This window comes from Camarhynchus parvulus, chromosome 1, assembly GCF_901933205.1.
Source record: "Camarhynchus parvulus chromosome 1, STF_HiC, whole genome shotgun sequence".
NCBI classification, from domain to species: domain Eukaryota; kingdom Metazoa; phylum Chordata; class Aves; order Passeriformes; family Thraupidae; genus Camarhynchus; species Camarhynchus parvulus.
Window position 1 is genome coordinate 6,335,028 of NC_044571.1, and position 18,222 is coordinate 6,353,249.

The 18,222-nt window shown below is 40.1% G+C and overlaps 1 long non-coding RNA gene across 1 annotated transcript in view; it reads left to right on the forward strand.

Annotated features, from left to right (window-relative positions):
* LOC115907949 overlaps window positions 1-18,222 on the forward strand; it is a 79,711-nt gene that overhangs the window by 1,460 nt on the left and 60,029 nt on the right. The window contains exon 2 of the long non-coding RNA XR_004061082.1: window positions 189-294. This is a non-coding gene — a long non-coding RNA (uncharacterized LOC115907949). The remainder of the gene's footprint in view (window positions 1-188; window positions 295-18,222) is intronic.

Below are 18,222 nucleotides of genomic sequence, written 5' to 3' on the forward strand. Positions count from 1 at the left end.
TTATTCTATCTTTTTTCTTCAAATGTGTTAAAGAGAAAAATGTAAATAACTTGGTTTGAATATTGAAATGCACCTTTTACAAAAGGGGACGCTTTAGAATGTTTGTCCAGAAAAACAAGTGAGCTGAAACATTGTGCTAATAGGATTTGCAGCATAAAATATTGCTAATTCCTCTTGTATGACTACAGGTGGCAGTGTAGAAGCCAAGAACAAAAATTGGCAGAAATTGTGTTCTGTGTACGAGACGATGAAGAGTGTACTCATGACTAAGCACAGGAACCTGGAAAACCACAGGTATGTGAAGTGATTCATGCAGCTGCCTATGGTGCTCCTGGTATTTACTGTATTCTGATATTCCTGGCTCAATAAGTATTTTTGGACCAATTATCACTTAATGTGTTCATAGTAAGAGCCTAATCAAAATGTCGTGGAAAAATCTATATTTGACTACTAAAAGGAGAAAAAATACTTTGAAGGCAGTATGGAAGGAGAGGTGGGGTTTTCCTGCTTTTTATGGTTCATTGTAACTATTGAGATTTGGAACACTAAATAGCCTGAAGTTGTTGGTTTTTTTTTAATCCCTTTACATAAATACATTTTATATTGATAAACCTAGCAGCAGTTACAGGCCTGGATATCCTTGAAAAGGAGAAACTTTAGATGCAAGAGACAAGTTTGCATGTCTGGATGTTTTGGGTGTATTATCAGTAAAGTTTTTTAATGAGCACTGAAGGATTGAAAATGCAAGGAAAATTGCAGAATTAAGAAGATGTAATTAAGAATTACATGTAATTTCAAATAAGTGTCCAGAGGAGATATGTACACCTTGTTAAGGGTTAAATCTTGTAAAATTAAAAAAAAAAACAAAAAAAACCCCACTGTTTTCAATTAAGAAATAAAAGTAAAAATAAGCAGTATGTAATAAGAGCTCAAGATTAGGTCTCCTTATTTCAAAGCACAGGGAAATACTAGATTATTCTAATAATTATTTGGTCATTAATTAGCATCATTAGAGTAAGGCAAAGCTTTTCTTGCATGTTTACCTTGGTGTGCACAGCCTGTGGAAATTAGTCCATGGGTCTGGATTCCTGGGAAGCCACGGAGGATGAGACAAACTCAAAGCTGGGGCTTGAGGATTTTTTAGAACTGATGAGTGGGAAGTTATCCTGGTAAGAAGCGTCAAAGTGGAGTTATCACTGTGATCATGGATATATTTATAGTCTTGCACTTCCTTTTCTGGTCTAGGGGAGCAGTTTGCCTAAACCTTTCAGCTGCTCCTGAGAGAATGTGGTTCTGCTGCAGATTCCCGTGGATTACCAAGTCACCTTGTGTCAGCCCCTCTGCAGGAGCTGGCCTTGGGCATGGTTTGAGTTATGCCCAGTTGCAAAGAGAATTATTTATTTTGCTGTTAAAATGGGCCAAGGCTGTGCACCCCATAGGTACAACCAACCAGCTGGCACCACTAGGCTGCTAAATTATACTGACTTGGCATCTTGAGATTATGGAATCCAAGTAGAAAGGATTAATTATTTCCAACCAGTACTTAAAGTAGCAACCAGAAAACCATAGTTCAGGTATGGCTTTGTGGGCACTCAAGCCCTGAAATGCTAAGGTCTCTGTAGAAAAGCTGAGTCTCTGTTGGGGGATAGTAAGACCCTGATCTCTGGTTTTGGGTACATCATAATGCTTTCAAAATACTGTGTGCCTTGGATAGAATACCCTGCAAAGCTTTCAAAGTTCTTCAATTACAAATGAAAAGGTGGCTAAATCTGGGTGTTCAGGCTGGTGTGCAGAAGAGAGCTCTTCTAAGCATCTGGCTGTCATGTTTTTCTTGTCAGCTGTTACTTCTGAGTGAGCATCAGCACTAACTTCCATATAAACCAGTAGTTCTTTTCTTATTATATGTTATTGAGCAACAGGGTTTAAATATCCATCAAAAACTCACATTAATATCCCTGATAAAGTCAGTTGAACTGTTTATGTAGTACAGGTCAGCATATGCTTATGGCTTTGTTGAACATTGTTGAGTTCATTAGCTTGTGCTAACACATTTAGAAGAGAAAATGAAAATGTCATTTGTCATTGGCACAAAATTTTAATGGGGTCTTCCATTACATCAAGTGCTGAAAATATTTTTTAAAAAATGGTAACTAAGCAGTGTGATGCTCAAGAGTTCAATTTACAGACACTTCTCTGTGCTAATTATGAAGTATTGACATAAATGAATGGAATCACTTGTTAAAGCGCCTTTCTCAGTGTATGGCAGTTATGTGTTCACAAGATGATTCATAACATTCAGCAATTTGTGATGAATTTCCCTGCCATTACAGGAGATTACTAAGTATCTGATGTATTTGCACTACAGTGGGTTACTTTAAATTAGATTTGATGGTGGAAAGGGAACTAAAACCATTTTCTATCAAGTGAAAAATCAGGGCTGTTTTGTGAATCAGTACTGAATTTTTCTGTACAGTATGGCACAATTTACCCCTTACAATAAAATGCAAATGTTTGAGCATCTTGCCTATAATTACAGCAGTGACAGCGTGTGTGTGTGTGGAAGCTCTCAAGACTTCTTTTGTGTCAAAAGCTGTGTACATCAGAGCCAACAAAATGCAGCAGACTTGATGTAATTGAAAGTAGAATTCATAGTAAGAAATCTAAATTTGGAATCTAAACACGTGAGGTCCCACTTTGAATCAGCAAGTGTTGGTTATGTAGAATACTCTGATTTGGTGAAGGGTGTGTTTGTAAGTACAGCTCTCCTCAACAGTGCAGAAGAGGCTGCATCTTAAAAACCAGTTCTGTGCTTCTGTTCTGAGCTAAAAGTTGTGGCTGGTTGTGTTCTGTTGTCTTGGGGAAGCAGTGTTCAAGGGCTTGCACAATCAGTCCTTTCATGCTATCATAAAGTGGCTGTGATCTGTTAGATTATAAAGCACGATTGCCCAGCAGTCATGGGAAATGTCTGTTAATGATACCAGAGGGTTACACAAGAAAAATTAAACTTTCTTGCTCCTCTTTACTTTCATAGGATTGTCTTGAAAATGGTTTGTGGGAACCTGAGGAATGGATTAAAGATGCTGAATGGAAGGCAGAGAAGTTACTAACATTTCATAAAATAAATAAATACTTGAAACTTTCACAAGAACCAAGCAGTCCAGTATTACAGATGGATTTTTAGAAAATAACTAGAATAGTTTGAGATTTTTTAGAAAACCAGTATCTTCCAGGAGGATGAGGACAGTCTGAATCGAAGTGTCTGGAGAGAGAGACACAAAGTGAAAATTTCAATGGAATTCAATGAGAATAAGCCTAAAGCACAAGGAGTGTGTCTGAGGCCATTTAGCCTAAACCCTTTGGCTTCTCAGGCTAGAGGCTAATATCAGATCAGATTTTTTAGAAAAAAAAAAAAAAGAAGCATTTACTTGCCCTCAACAGTATTAATGCTGCTGTTAAACCAAAGGGATAGTTATGACACTGCAAGATGCTCATTGCAGATTAATGCAACTGAACTCTTGTGAAAGTCACAACATGCAAAGTGTAAGGAAAGTACTGTCAATTAGCAAATGTGTAAAGCAAACCTCCAGGTAGGTATTCCCACCTCTGTCTCCAGGGAGTCTGCCACTGGGATTCCCTGAGGAGCTGTAATGCAGCAGGACATCATTCCTGCAAAGGAGAAATGACCCTGAAATTACCTCCAAAAAAATCTCTTCCTGTAGATGAGACCTTGCTGTCAGGTGATGGCCAAGCATCCTTTTGCCCTAAAAATTCCATTGTATGGTCTTGGTTCCAGGTGATGGAGAGACATCTCCTGCTCTAAGCAGTGCTGGAAGGGAGCATTTGGTGACCTTCCAACCACATGCCATTTCCTTACAGCAAAAGGAGTCTAGGCTGTCTTCTCATGGTGGAGAAGTGCTGGTGACATAAAGGCTCCCAAAAGAGTGCTGGAAGCAGCACATGAGGTGCTGGATAAAAGGTGAAGAATAAAGAGCTGTGTAGCATCAGTCTGCAGTGTAATCCCAATGTTCTGCATGAGGAAAGGCACACAGGTCAAGTGACACTGGCTGTGGCTGAAGTGTGTGGGGCAGAAGCTGATGAAGGGCATCTAGAGAACAGTCAAGGGCTGCTGGAAAAATTAGGTCCTATTTAGACAGGAGCACAGAAGGAGAGACAGGCAGACCAGAATGGAAGTGTTTCTATGCAAATGTTGGAAGAGTGGAATATAAAATGGAGGGGTTGATGGTTTAGTTCTGCAGTGAGTTATTGACAGTCCACATCTGCCATAGAGAAGGTATCAAGCAGGACACTGATTAGGGTTCCTGTGGACAGCCTGGTAAGAGGAACTGTCAAGAGAATAAAATGCTTGCAGCCATTGTGGAGAGACTCAGAAAAAAAAATGCCTGTTTCCTAAAGCCTGCTTCTCTGACTCTTTTTAAAAAAGTTTTGATGGATATTTAGCATGATTGAGCAAGATGTAGGGAACAGAAAGATACTCTGCAAAAACGTGTTCAAAATTTTTAAAAAGGTGAAATTCATGCAAAATAAACATGAAATATACAGTAAAACAAGTTAAAGCCTGATATGTGATTTATAAAAGGCAGAGAAACTTGTCATAAGCTCTTTCAAAACAATCAGAAAGGGGATGGCCAGTGGTCCAATAGATAACTAAACTCTAAAAGAGCCCAAAGCATATTGCACCTGTAGCTAAAGGCATGTGAGATAACAATGGTCACAGTAGCAGGGAAGCTGAGGATGCCAAAGGTGATGCCAGTTTTTAAAAAGGCTTCCAGAAAGCCTGTGGGAAAGAACAGGACAAGTTTGACTGGCATTCATATCAGCCAGTTTCCTGGTAAATACCATGGAGAAGAAAACTGAAGCGTTCATGGACAGTTTGGTGTACCAGGAAAGAGTCAGAACAGTCTCTCAGGTCTGGTGGAGTTCTTTGAAGGCACTGCTGAGGTTGTGAGTAAGTGTGATTTAGCTGATGCAGTACACTGGGGTTTCAGGCAGTCTTGTGAGAACGACTCACCAAAGGTGCTGAGCAAAATGAAACTGCTCTGAGGAATTTAATAAGAGCAATTTTTTTTTTTTTTGTCCTAGACTGCTGGCCAAAAGATGAATAAATGTCCTGTTGAACAGAAGGGATGGATAGAGTTACTCATGGATCTGTGCTAAGTTTAACACCAACATGCATTGGTGATCTGGAAGGGAGAGTGCAGAATGATTCTCAGTTAATGAGAGCAGCATAAATGAAAGCCAATTATGAAGAACCCAAGTGGGAGCTTGTCATGCTCAGTAACTGGGGCTGAAGCTTGCTGCTGGTGCTATGAATTAATGCATGTGGAGGAGAACAATCCTGCCATTGTTGAGGTTATTAGCATTGAAGGAAGTGATGTTGTAGAGAGTTTATCATGCCAAATTTAAGCATTGATCAAGTGTTTGGGATTGGTCAAAAAAAAAAAGAAACGTTAGGGGAAAATGGCTCACAGAGCAGAAGTCTGCTATGCCAGTTTGTAAACTGCCTGTCCTTTTGTCATGACCTCAGAGTGCTTTTCTGCTCTGGATTTAAAGGAAGAATAAGAGGGGGGAAAAAAAGGGGGAGGTAACAGAGCCAGAAATGCGTGGCAGTGATGATAAAGAGCAATTAAATAGATTGAGAACCTTCAAACTGGCAAAGAAACAGCAAAAGATGAAAATGATAAAAATCTATATGGGAGTGTAATGGAAAAAAAAAAAGAACAGGGAATGTTCATTAAGTGCCTCTTGTAGTACAAGACCCAGAGGGAATCAAATAAAATTATCAGGTGACAGATTCAGAACAAGTAAGAGGTGATATTTTTTTCATAGTTCATAGTTTAGCTGTGAACCACTGCATATATTGCAGGATTATCTGGGCGTGGACTCAGTGCAAAAGCACTAGCTCTTGCTTAGAAGAACACAGAGCCCAGGCCCTGAAGGCTGCAGAGGGATCCCAAAGTCCATCCCTGCATGCTTCTCCTGTCCTGGTGCTCTTCCCAGACCTCTGCTCTCAGCCTTTTGCTAAAGACCCAATGTGAGGACAGGTCTATCTTTGGCCTGACTGAATGTGGTTATTAATATGTAAAATGACGAAAAATTGCAATCTTGTACAGCAGATGCTGACCAAATGCCGCTCCAGATGCATAACAGAAATATTGGTGAGGAAAACATGTTGAGAAGGACAGATTTTTTTCTTTTTCTTGAGCCTGATGGCTTCCCAAAGCAAAAAGAAAAAAAATTTCAATTTTCTCTGAAGAATGTACCAGTCTTTACTATACCCTTAGTATAGTAGAGGTATAGTAAAGATGGGTACATTCTTTTTAGTGCTGTGGTTTAGTTGATATGGTGATGATTGGCCAAAGGTTGGACTCTCTGATCTTGGAGGTCTTTTTCAGCCTTCATAGTTGTGTGATATGTGGAGTTTAATGCCTGCACAAGGGAGTTAAAATTCTTAGTTCTGGAGTATCAGCATTCAGCTGTACTTCTGTCCTTGTTCAAAGTAAGTTGGACACTTGTTATCCCTTGCAGTTTATCTTCAGATGGACTGAATTCAAAGCCTATATGCAAAAATAAATTGGAGAATTTTGGTTCAGGATAAAATGCTTATTGATATAAGAAAATTAAAAATAAAGGTTTTGAACATGGAAGATGAAATCTCTTTTCCTATAAAAATGGAGAGATCACACCTAGGTTTGTTCCTTATCCAAATGTAGCGGGACTAAAGCTATGTTAGACTTGAACTGAGTAAGAATTTGGAGAGAATTGGTTGTTCAGAATAAACAACAACTTGACCATTAGACATGAGAATGGCATTTAAATATTAAACATATTTAGAAGTTATGAAGCCAGGCTTCCAACCCAGTAATAAATGAAATCAAAGAAGAGTCTCCCAGTGGTAGATCTTGGTGTGAACACAACAGAATCAGCACAAACACCGTGCTGCACCCTACAAGGAGTCGCAGGAGTGGATGGTGCAGGGAACACAAAGGTTAATCTAACCCAGGAATATTTGTCTCCTTGGGTTCCTGGGGTTGGTACAACAATTCAGCTTCCCCAGTGGGTGATGAGGAGCACCCCAAGCTGGTTTCTGCTCTGAATTGCCAGCTGGAGAAGGTTTTGTCTGTCCACACTGACTGACAAGGGAAACAAAGCAGACTGGCCTCCCCCAGTCAAAGCTGGCCTTTGAATATACCCATTCTATATGTTACTGTCAGATCTGATTTTTCTACAGGTTTTTGTAGGTCACTTTTTTCCCCCAGTGATACTAAGATAAAAATACATTAAAAGACAATAGCAGCTAAACCCATTTTTAAGAGTTTCAGGGAGAAGTGTCTGTTTCCTACTAAAGTTCAGATTGTCCCACAAAGTTTTCCATAGTTGCCTGTTAAGCTGAGAGCCATATTAAAACACAATGCTAAAATATTCTTCTGTTAAAAGGAAAAAAACTAAAATCGGAGATTTTTCTGAAATGAAGAATTGTGCAAAAAGATTATATGGAGTTTTTGTAAATTACAAAATTAAGGTAATAGAGCCTGTTTGAAAGAAAGGGTTAATTATTTACCTCACCTAAAATACTCATCTCTCTCAAGAATGGGAGAAGAATCAGTCCTGTCATTATCTCAGTTACTTTGAAGATTCCCTTGAATGGTCTTCAGTTTTCCCATTTGTTCAACAACAGAAAACCAGACTTTTTAGAGTAATTTCTTGATTTTAATTTTCTATAGTGGAACGTTATACTAAAGGAAAGAAAAAGTATAGGAAAAATCTTGGTCTTCTCTTTATGCAGTAATTAATATAGTGAGTTAATGAAGCTGAACCACTGGCAGTCAGACGCTGAAGGAGATTTGGGTCAGCACAGGTAACAGCAAGGTTTGATTGTTCTCTAAAAAGAATTTGTTACCAGGCACTGTGAAGCTGAACTTCACCAGTAACACAGTCAGAGGGTTAGGCTTTCATTTCTATTTAAAATCATACTTTAAACTGTAGTGTGTGGCCTTAAGTGGTTAAGGGGATGCACCAGCCATAGCATATTTCCCAAGCAATTATTTATTCCAGTGTTATCTTAATAAGTGGGCACTGCTGTATGTTTTTGTTTTTCTTTTTAATTGTGTGGAATCAATTATTTGGAAACTATTTCAGTTATATTTTTCTAATACAAGATCCTCTGAGAAAACAGGTTGTTTATTTCAGTATTATAAAGCTTGTGCATACATACCTTTCTTTTTATTTTCCTTTTTATCATCAACTACACTTGTGTTTTTCATTTTTTTTGGGGGGAAGGTGTCAGGCACTGTAATTATTCTCTGTTGCCTTACAAACAGTTGATTGTACTTGTTAGTTTTTATCTGGATAGTTCTTAGTGTTCCTGATAATTGAGGTGGTTGTGCACTATATACTGAAAATAATAATAATTCTGAAGTCAAAATGAAAGTCACATGCTGCCTTTGATTCAGATTTTGGTTCTGTGAAGTCTGTGTTGCTCACAAAGAAAGTTGTAAACTCTTATGAAACCTTTGATAAAATGGAAGCCAGGGGCCAAAGCAAATCAGAAATTGCTTATCAGGCCTCTCTGGAGCCAGTGGTGAGGCACAGACGCACTTCTGACATCACCTCCTGCAGCCTTGGGTCCTGCTGCCTCCTGAGAATGCACAGAAATTCCAGGTCCTCTAATTTCAGACCCTGAAACCATTGCCAATTTGCTTTTTCAACTTTTAGATATGCCTTCTTTTCTCATTTTCTTTTTCTGTTGGTTTTTTCTTTTCTTCACAGCAGTTTTACCTTTTATCATCAAATTTATAGGTGGAGGGTTTTTTTTTTTTAATTTTGATCCATCTTGGTGTTTCCTGACACATGTAAACATAATCTGTGGTTGCTTTACCCCATGCACAAATAATTTCTAATTGGAATGAATATTTAGCAGCATATCAAACACATGGACATAACAATGCTCTCTCCATTGACCCAGATTGGGTTATTTTATGAAGTTTGAAGAAGTTTTTTTGTTTGTTCAGTCAGAGCAAGCTGGGCTACCCTAAGTGGTGGTGTGCTGTGCCAGTTACTCAATTTAATATATTTTTCCTCACCAGATAAACATTCATATGATCCTTTACAGAGACCAAGAACTGACAACTTCTTAAACTCTGTTTTCTCAAATGCTTTTCCATGTGGGTATTTGCCTGTTAAATTTTTCAGTTTGTAAAGGTGTAAGATTTTCTTGGCTGTGGTGAAGATGCTTTTGAGCAGGGGGGTTCTGGTGGATGGTTTGTGGAGCTGCTGCATCCAGACACAGCAGCTGCTCTGGGGCAACGTTTCCTCATCCTTCTTCATCAACCCTGATTTTGTTAATTTTAACTCCCAAAGAAAAGGAAGGCCAGGGGAACCTAAATGCTTTCTAGAACCCCCTGAAAGGAGGCTGTAGCCAGGTGGGGTTGGTCTCTTCTCCCAGGTAACAGTGACAAGACAAGAGGAAATGGCCTCAAGTTGCACCAGGAGAGGTTTAGATTGGATATTAGCAAAAAAAAATGTTGTGGAAAGAGTGATCAGACACTGGAACAGCTGCCCAGGGAAGTGGTGGAGCCACTGTCCCTGCAGATATTTAGGACACAGGGACATATTTGAGTGGTGAATTGGCAGTGCTGGGTTAATGGTTGTATTTGATAGCCTTAAAGGTTTCTCCAGCCTAAACAATTCTATGATTCTATTAATTTCTTGCAAAAATGTCTTGTAATATCTTTTATTTAACAAAGTCTGTGAAAAGAAACATTTCCCTCCCCCAACCCTGCTCCCCTGTAAACAGACCTAGAAATCCCAGCCTGAAATAGAATTGCTTTGTATTCCTGAGGCTGGGGAATGGAGGAGAATGGAAGTAGTGCTTGTAATGACTTCTGAAACCTTTAAAAGGTAGCAGTCCTTCCAAGAAGTCTGCTGTAGCTCCTTTGATTCTGCAAAACCTAGAAAACTCCTGAGAATTTGAAGCCAGGTGGATTACTTATTTAAATATATTGCTGATTTATGACTGGTTCAAGAATTACTTCAGGTTTTATTTCATTTTTATGATTCAAGATGGAAGAAAGTTTTGTCCCACAGAAATTTCCTTGTGTTTTATGTCTCATTAATTAATGCCTTGGAACAGTGAGGAGGTGACAAACCTATGGATGATATAAAGCTAGGAAGATGGAAAACTCTTAGGTAGTTTGAATTAAATCAAACTTATCTGTGAGGTTTTTGGGGAGGAGTGTGGTGTAAAAAATGAAGTTCTAGAAAAATTTGTAGCTGTTCTAAAAAGCACAGACATTAAGTAACTTAGCAGTGGCACTCAGGCCAGAATTTTGTAATTAGCAGTAAGAGTTGAAACTGTTCAGTGGAAAAGAGGAATGTGTAGATTTTGTGTCTATCAGGCTCTTCACATTTAATGCAGTCAGAGGTTAGGACAAAACTTTATCAAAAGGTTTAGAGAATAAAGAACCAAAAGGTTTAGGGAATAAAGAACCAAAAAATAAGGCTAGGCAAAAGATGTAATGGCTAAATAACTAAACAGGTATTATTTAATAAGTCCATTTAAAAAAAATCATTTTGTCAAATGTCTTGTTACAAGACTCCAGTTTTATATGTGAATTTTGACTGCTACCTGCTTGCTGAAGATTATTTTCCTATTATTCCTCAGTGGTCATGTGTTCAAAATATGTCCATCCAATTTTCCACATTTGAACTGGGGAATATTTTATTCTGAAAATGTTGTAGATCTTCAGCCCTTACATTTGGTATTTTATGCAGAAATGTATCTGAAGATAAAAAGTTTCATCTTTTAGACCAAATGCTTCTGAAATAGCACAGGACTTTCCTTGAGTGGCAGCTGTGTGTTTTCTTGGTTACATGGGGAAAGAAATACTTCTGCCTTCTTGTTAAAGTTCATAGATGGTTTTCTTGCCTGCTCTAATTGTCTCAAATGTTCTTTTACTTTTGCCATCTCCACGCTGTTTCAGTCTGAGACCCTTATGAAGAAGCTTCTCTTATTTTACAGGCTGATTGCAGTTACCTTTTAGTCACTTGGGTTTTCCACCAGCTCTGCTGGTAAAGACATGTGGCCACATGGCACCTTGAAGATCTAGCACATTTTTCTCTCCCAAGGCAGTCACTTTACTGTGATTTTTTTTTCTCTAAATCTATTTTTTTTTACACTGAATGTTAATCTCTCTCAAGCTGGTCTCACTGAAATGTTCTTCATTATCACCCTTTTCCTCCCACTCTGATAAATCCATTTCATGCTCCTGCTTTGTCAGGCAAGGCTTGCCCTCCCTCTGCCCCTCTTTTAGGCAGCATTATTTTCTGCTGGAGTGTTGGCTTAAGGGCATCAACTTTGACACTTTGGGGCATTCACAAAGTCTGTCCTCAGTCTAGAGGGAGCACTGACTGTGCTTCCTCCCTGGCTGTGGAGAATGATTGGGGTTTCCAGGGCAATTCTGAGTTTCCAAGTTGGGTTTTTTTCCCTGAGTTGCCCTCCAGACAAAGCCACAGACTCCTCCAGCTGCAGCAGGGCTGTTTGATGGTCACTGGTGAGGAGCTGGATCTCCCTGCCCAAGGTAGCTCAGTGCATCTGGAAAGGAAAAGTAAGATGAATTATTGGGAATTCCACCTTTTTGTTATGTTGCAGGGTCTGAGTTGGGTTGAACTGTGTACACCTGTTACAAAATGTGCCCTACAAGTGTTTCAGCGCTTGAGTTGTGTTTCCACTTTTGGTGGCTGTTGGAAAGTGCAGAATCCAAACAGCCTAGCTGGAGTTTTCTCAGGGTGCCTCTCATTTAGTTGAGCTGCAAATAATTGGTGGCTGGTATCATTTGCTTCATAATATAGTCATTAATTTTCATCACAGTTCTGTAGAACTTGTCCTGTTCTGCCATGTAGAAAACTGTGCTTTTTATCTTGCCTGAATTGAGGAGATTTTTGAAGCTGATACATGGTTAAAATATTATGTGTTGCTTTTACAAAGTTGTCACTAATGAATTAATTACAACTCAAGAATTTCAGTTCTTGTAGTATGTCTCTATTTCTGTTCTTGTTCTGGAAAAAATGAGACTTCTATGGAGACAAAGCTGGCTTTGAGACCTTGGAGGCCTTACTCCTCATCCCTTTGAGTGGTTCCAGACTGTATTAAATCAAAAGTTAATGTTTGCTACTGAGCATATCCATGATGCTTCACCATGCAAGACACTAGGCAAAGCCTTTGCTGTGAATTCTTTTGCTGTCTCTTAATTCATTGTTTTCTCTTGCTTATCATATTCACTGTCTAATCGCATTCAGAAAGATTCCCTCAAATGCATCATTTATGTATTTTAAAGCTAAATTCCAAACTCAAATTTGTAATATTTACTTGTCGCTCATGTAATTCAAGTAGAAACCCATTGATGAAATCTGAATGATTGCTTAACTTAATTGTATTTCTCAGTTTTTAATGTGAGTGGGTTTAATATTTGCCCTTCTTGACCTTGCACTTCCTTTACATATATTTTTGCTGCCACATTTCTACATGTATTTTCATTTTCTTTTTTTTTTTATGTTTTCATTTTCTACACCTACTGGGAGGGGATTGAGGATGACAAAAGGAGGTGAAGATGTGCAAAGAACCATGACCCTGAGAGACATACAATTAAATGGTTTATTTGATGTTAATAATTTGCTTAATGCTATACCTAAAATCAATGTTTGGAGGGAGAATGTGGGGAATTCCTTTAAAAAGTGGCACAAAAGCAGGAAAGAAAGTTGGCAGACTGTGATTAATTGCTTTATTGCAGAAGGGGAGGTTTTGGTATCTCCTCTTGGTTTGAAATGAGTTGCTGTATATCGAGAAGGTGGAGACTGGCAGAAGTCTTTCCTGTCTTACTAAGTTGTGACATCAGGAAATAACTAAATTTACCATAGGGAGTTTACCTAACTAACCACAGCCTTTTACTGATATGCTAACTTTGTCCTCACATACAAATTTTGAAATGAAAATGCCAGTACTTGGGGTGTCAGTGATGGGAAGCAAAAGGCAATATTTTGGTCATAATTGGTAGGAGGCGAGACTGACATTCGCAAGAATTTTCCCCAATTAGAGAATGAGCAGAAAATATTTCATAGAAATTAAATTATTTCTTTAAAATTCTGTCAAGCTGACTTGGCATTTGTAAATGCTTGTACTTTCCCCACTCACAATGCTTACTGTCTGAAAGTGGTTTTATTTAAATAAGAAACACATTATTTGTTTAAAGCATTGAATATTTTCTTTAGATTTCAGTCTTCAGCTTTAGCACGGCCCTCAGAATTTTGTTTTCAAGGCCAGAATGATCCTCATGCTGTCTTTTAAAACATCCTGCATGCCAAAGGACACAGAAATATATTCTACAATGATTTTGCTGTGTTCAGTGTCTTGCAAAAACTGAAGGGGATGACAGAGAATCCATCACTTACCCTGGTACTCTGTTCAAGCAAATTATCCTGGCTGGTAATTTACACAGGCTTAAATCCTCAAGTCCCACTCGAAGACACTTTGGTTTTATGCCTTAAATCACCTGGGGCTTCTTCTGTTTCTTCTCCACTTTTATTTAGCACCTTCTGCATACGGTTCCAATGCCTGTGCATTCTGGTATTGATCTTGCCATGCAGAGGAAGAGCAAGATTGGCGAGCCTGTATCTGTTGGGTGTCTGAGGACTGCCCTAATCCTTCTTTTCCACAGCACTGCCTGCCAGGCACGTGTTGGGTGATTTGTTCAGTGATCCTGCATCAGTCCAGGCTGTGGTCCCAGGTTTCAGACACGCACCAGCTTTGTGTGCTCTCAGAACAGGATGGCCTTGCATTAGCGTGAGAGTTTGCCTTCATTGTGTGTAATTGGTGTCTGCAGATGGGATTCTGGGGAAATACCAGGCCTAACTGCTGATAAATCTGCTTATATAGGCTGCCTGGGTCTTGTAACACTACTGTAGGCCTGATTCTACTGTGTGAGTCTTAGGAGTAAAAAAACAGTCATGAATTGTGTCTTCTGTATCTCCTTGCATTTTGTAATTATTTGAAAATGAGTCATGTACATATATGCTGGCTTATCATTATGCTTTGCAATTAAGTCAAACTGTACTTTCCTCTTACATAGGGAAAAACTAGAAAAATTTTACTTTTTTTTTTTTCAACAAACTCTAGACCTCTTGGGAACTCCCCTGTTTCCAGCTTGCCCTTCTGCACTCTGTTTCTGCCTTCCTGACAAGTTAGATTTTAATTTCTTGGCAGATCTTTCTGAAACCTGTGTCTGGTAGTTTGTAGCTAAAGACAGGCAGACTAAACCAGGCTTTCCAAAGCTGCTCCTCCTGTGTAAACAGTCTGGTGTGACCCTGTGACTCAGTGCCATGGATGGTGGCAAATAGGTCCTGGGGACTCCTAACTGTGCACTGTCCTTGAAGTGGCGGCAGAGCTGCCTGAGAAATTTGGGAGGGGAGAAGCAAGCAGCATTTCTTTCCTGACAATGAAGCAAAATGTTGGCTTTTCCATGATTAAAGTTGGAACTATTGATCAGTTTTGGGCAGCTGACAAGTGAAGATCATCACAGAGCTGTTCAGCTGCCTTCACATGAGCTTTTTTGTCCATTTATGTGATTCAATAATGGCCAGCTTTGCCAGCTACCAGGAATTCCTGGTGTGTGGTGGTTCCCTGTAACAAGATGAGCTACCAGGAAAAACACTGTGGAGCTTCAGCCTGAAGACTTTTTTTCAAAACATACTCTCTATTCCTGTCCAATATAAACTAGACTTGGCTGCTGAAATCCACATGTGGTCTTACCCAAAGGCTTCTTCAGTGCAGACCCTGGACATGGAAGTTTCACCCTGTTAACTGCTGCTGTTTTCCCTCTGTTGTCACTCTCTGTATTTCTCCTCTGGAAACACTGTGGCTGCACATGGGTTGTCACCACCAGCATAATTCAGTTTGTGGGGGTCCCTTCCTTATTGCTGGGGGGTAAGTGAGGCTGCTTATGAATGGAGTGAATTATCCAGGCAGTAATTACCCATTCCTGGCCACTGACTTCCCATCCCAGAGGGCAGGTGAGGATTCAGACTGTGTTGTGTTGTGTTGGTGTTCACAGGGGTTTTTGGATGAGGGAAGAGACGAGGATCTGACTCCATGTTTCAGAAGGCTGATTTATTATTTTATGATATATATTATATTAAAACTATACTAAAAGAATAGAAGAAAGGATTTCATCAGAAGGCTAGCTAAGAATAGAATAATAAGAAATGATAACAAAGTTTGTGGTTCAGACTCTGTCCGAGCCAGCTGGACTGTGATTGACCATTAATTAGAAACAACCACATGAGACAAATCACAGATGCACCTGTTGCATTCCACAGCAGCAGATAATCATTATTTACATTTTGTTCCTGAGGCCTCTCAGCTTCGCAGGAGAAAAAATCCTAAGGAAAGGCTTTTTCGTAAAAGATATCTGCGATATTTTGTAGCATAAGTTCAGAAAGTCTGAGAAAGCATCCAGGATTTGCACTGGCTGTGATGTTCTTGTGGAATTTGTGCTGCTGGGATGTGCAGAGCCCTCAGTGCAAACGGAGGGTGTTGTACATCTCACAAGATGTACATGGGGCTGAGAAAGGAGGTATAACCTCGTGGTGTTTGGTATCTTTTTGGGTGTGGAGCTTTGAGGAGCTGGAGTTTTTGCTTCTCAGCTGATCCAGTTTGTGAGGTCACCATGAGTGCTGGTTCTTGGAAACTGGAGAATTGAGTTATAGTGACAAAACTCTGACTCCCTTCTCTGTCCCCCTGTGACATCAAGCTGCCTGCCCCAGCAAACCATTTTTGGGTGGGTGGGGGAATTCAGAACCCCCACACTGGCTGCATTTGTGCTTTGTTTTCACCCTTTGGAGAAAGGCAGCAGAGCGCAAAGCAAGGAATTGGTCTTGTCATTGGGAGCTGGGGAGGCACAAGGACCGATGGCCAGCAGGGATGTTCAGGTGAGACAGCCCAGAGTGACACCAAGGAGGGCACAAGGTGACCTGCTGGGGTTGGGGACCACAGCAGCTCTGTCATGGTGTGCTGGCTCTTCCTCTTACTGGAGGGTTTATCTGTGTGCCTGCAGAAGGGCAGGTCATGGGCAAAAGAAAAGGAGAAATTACCTCTCCCAGCAGCTGAAGGATGTGTAGGTTAGCCAGCTGAAGAAAAAACTGAATTTCTAGAGGAGAGGGCAATGGAAAAGGATGATAAGACACAGTGGAGTGAGTGTACATGAGCAACTCCTACAGTGTTAAATTGACTTTGAAATAAAAAATATGCCCTTTGAGTTAAGTTAATTTGAGTTTCTGGGACTTAAATGTACAGCATATTAGAACTCTAAAAATGGAGGGGGAGTTGAAAGGTCCAAAGTGGTTGTGACTAAGGTGAGGTCCATGTAGAGAAAATGAAGGCCTCTGAAGGCAGAAAACCAGCTGCAGAGAGTTGAATGGGTTGTTTCAGGTAGTATTCACTAGAATAGACTTAAAAATAATGAATATGTTGATGTTTTTTTGGCAAAATGAAGAGCTTGTGTTGGAGCTGTTTAAATTCGTGGCGGGTGGGAGGGAATAATACTGTTGTAAACGTCATGAAAGCAGGGGAACAATGTAGATCTGAGCTCTTATTCCCAATGGGTTTTTTCTTTTTTGTGTTCTCTGGTACATGCTAAAAATATTTTCAATATCTTAACATCTGCATTGTTATGAAATATGGCACGTCTTTGTTCTGTTTTCAGCTGTGTCATTCTTCCATTACATTTTGTTCCATATGGTCTCTTCAGTTGGGATGTGAAGTCATTTTCTTTAGACAGTTTTAGGCCTAATTGCCTTGACTCCAGAACTGCACTGTGCACCACTTGGAAGAAGTTATTTCTTTTGTTCTGGCTCAAAACAAACCCCAGGCTCTATGTTGGGGAATATGGATTGTGAAAATGTCTTCTGGTTGGGAGAGAAGGGCAGAAAATAGGGTAAAAAGAAGGCAGTTATGCCTCTTTAGAGGTAGAAAAACATGAGGCTGAAGAAGGACTGGGTACACCAATGAATTTGGATATTTCTGTGTAGTAGCACATCTTAACCTCAAGTGCAGCCTCATGTGCCATTTATTGGATTCAGTTGGAGGATGGGACAGATGGATAAGGCAGACCAAGTCTCCAAAGCTCCAAGCAGCAGAGGAAGGTGGTGAAGGGAAGGTGGGAAGCAGTTCTGATTCATGTGCAATAGAAGCTGCAAAGCAGGCAAGAAACAGGGCCAGACTTGCTGTGAGCACAGGAAAGAGAAATATTAAGTCAGACTGGTGATGATGGCAATATGGAAGGAGATGAGGGGCAACCATGGGGAGCTTGGATGCTGCTACTCCTCAGAACACTGCCTGAAACACAAAATTTCTGGGCTCTGCTTTCTCTCCTAGCCTGGGGCACTGCAAAGTATGATAGACTCTGGTTTTGGCTTCAAGCAGCAGCACTGGGTGTTCATGCTCTCACCCTGTCTCTCAGGTGTGCAATTGTCAACAGGCTGACCCAAAAGAAAAAAAAAAAGGAATTTGCCTGGTTTGATTACTTTTTTCTCTCCCTTAAGTTTGAGGAAACTTTGCATGCGCACCATTAACTTTTAAAAACTTGCTAAGGTGACAAATCCTGGCCAATAGAACTGGGAAGTGCTGAAATCAAGCTTGCATGTGTTACTTTAATTCTGTTTTCATGGATGTGTGTGCTGTAGCAAAATCTAAATAAATTGTAAGTATTGGAAGTTTTGTTGGTGTTTTTTTTTTTGTTTGTTTGTTTGTCTGTTTTTCCTGAGAGAAACACACCTGTGATAAAACTGTGGGGTGAATCAGGGATAGGCAGTTAATGAGATGTCCACAGCTGTTTCTGAGATGAATTTTTCTGCCCAAAGCTGTGACAGACACTTGCCCTCGGCAATCTTCTCTTCCCAGGGGTTCCTGCCACCTGCCTCTGTGTGCAGCTCCCCTCTTACTCATGGCAGCAGCCAGAAAACCTTACTCATGGCAGCAGCAGCCTCTGGGACTTGCTGAAAACCCCTGGGGGGACGGGGTTCCCTGCTTTGAGCCCCTGTCCAGAGGAGGTGCTGGGCTCTGCAGGCTGCCTTCATTTATAGCTTTGAAGTAGCCAACATCCCACTAATGGTACTCAGAGAATTTCTCATCTCTGCATGTCCCCTTGTCACAAG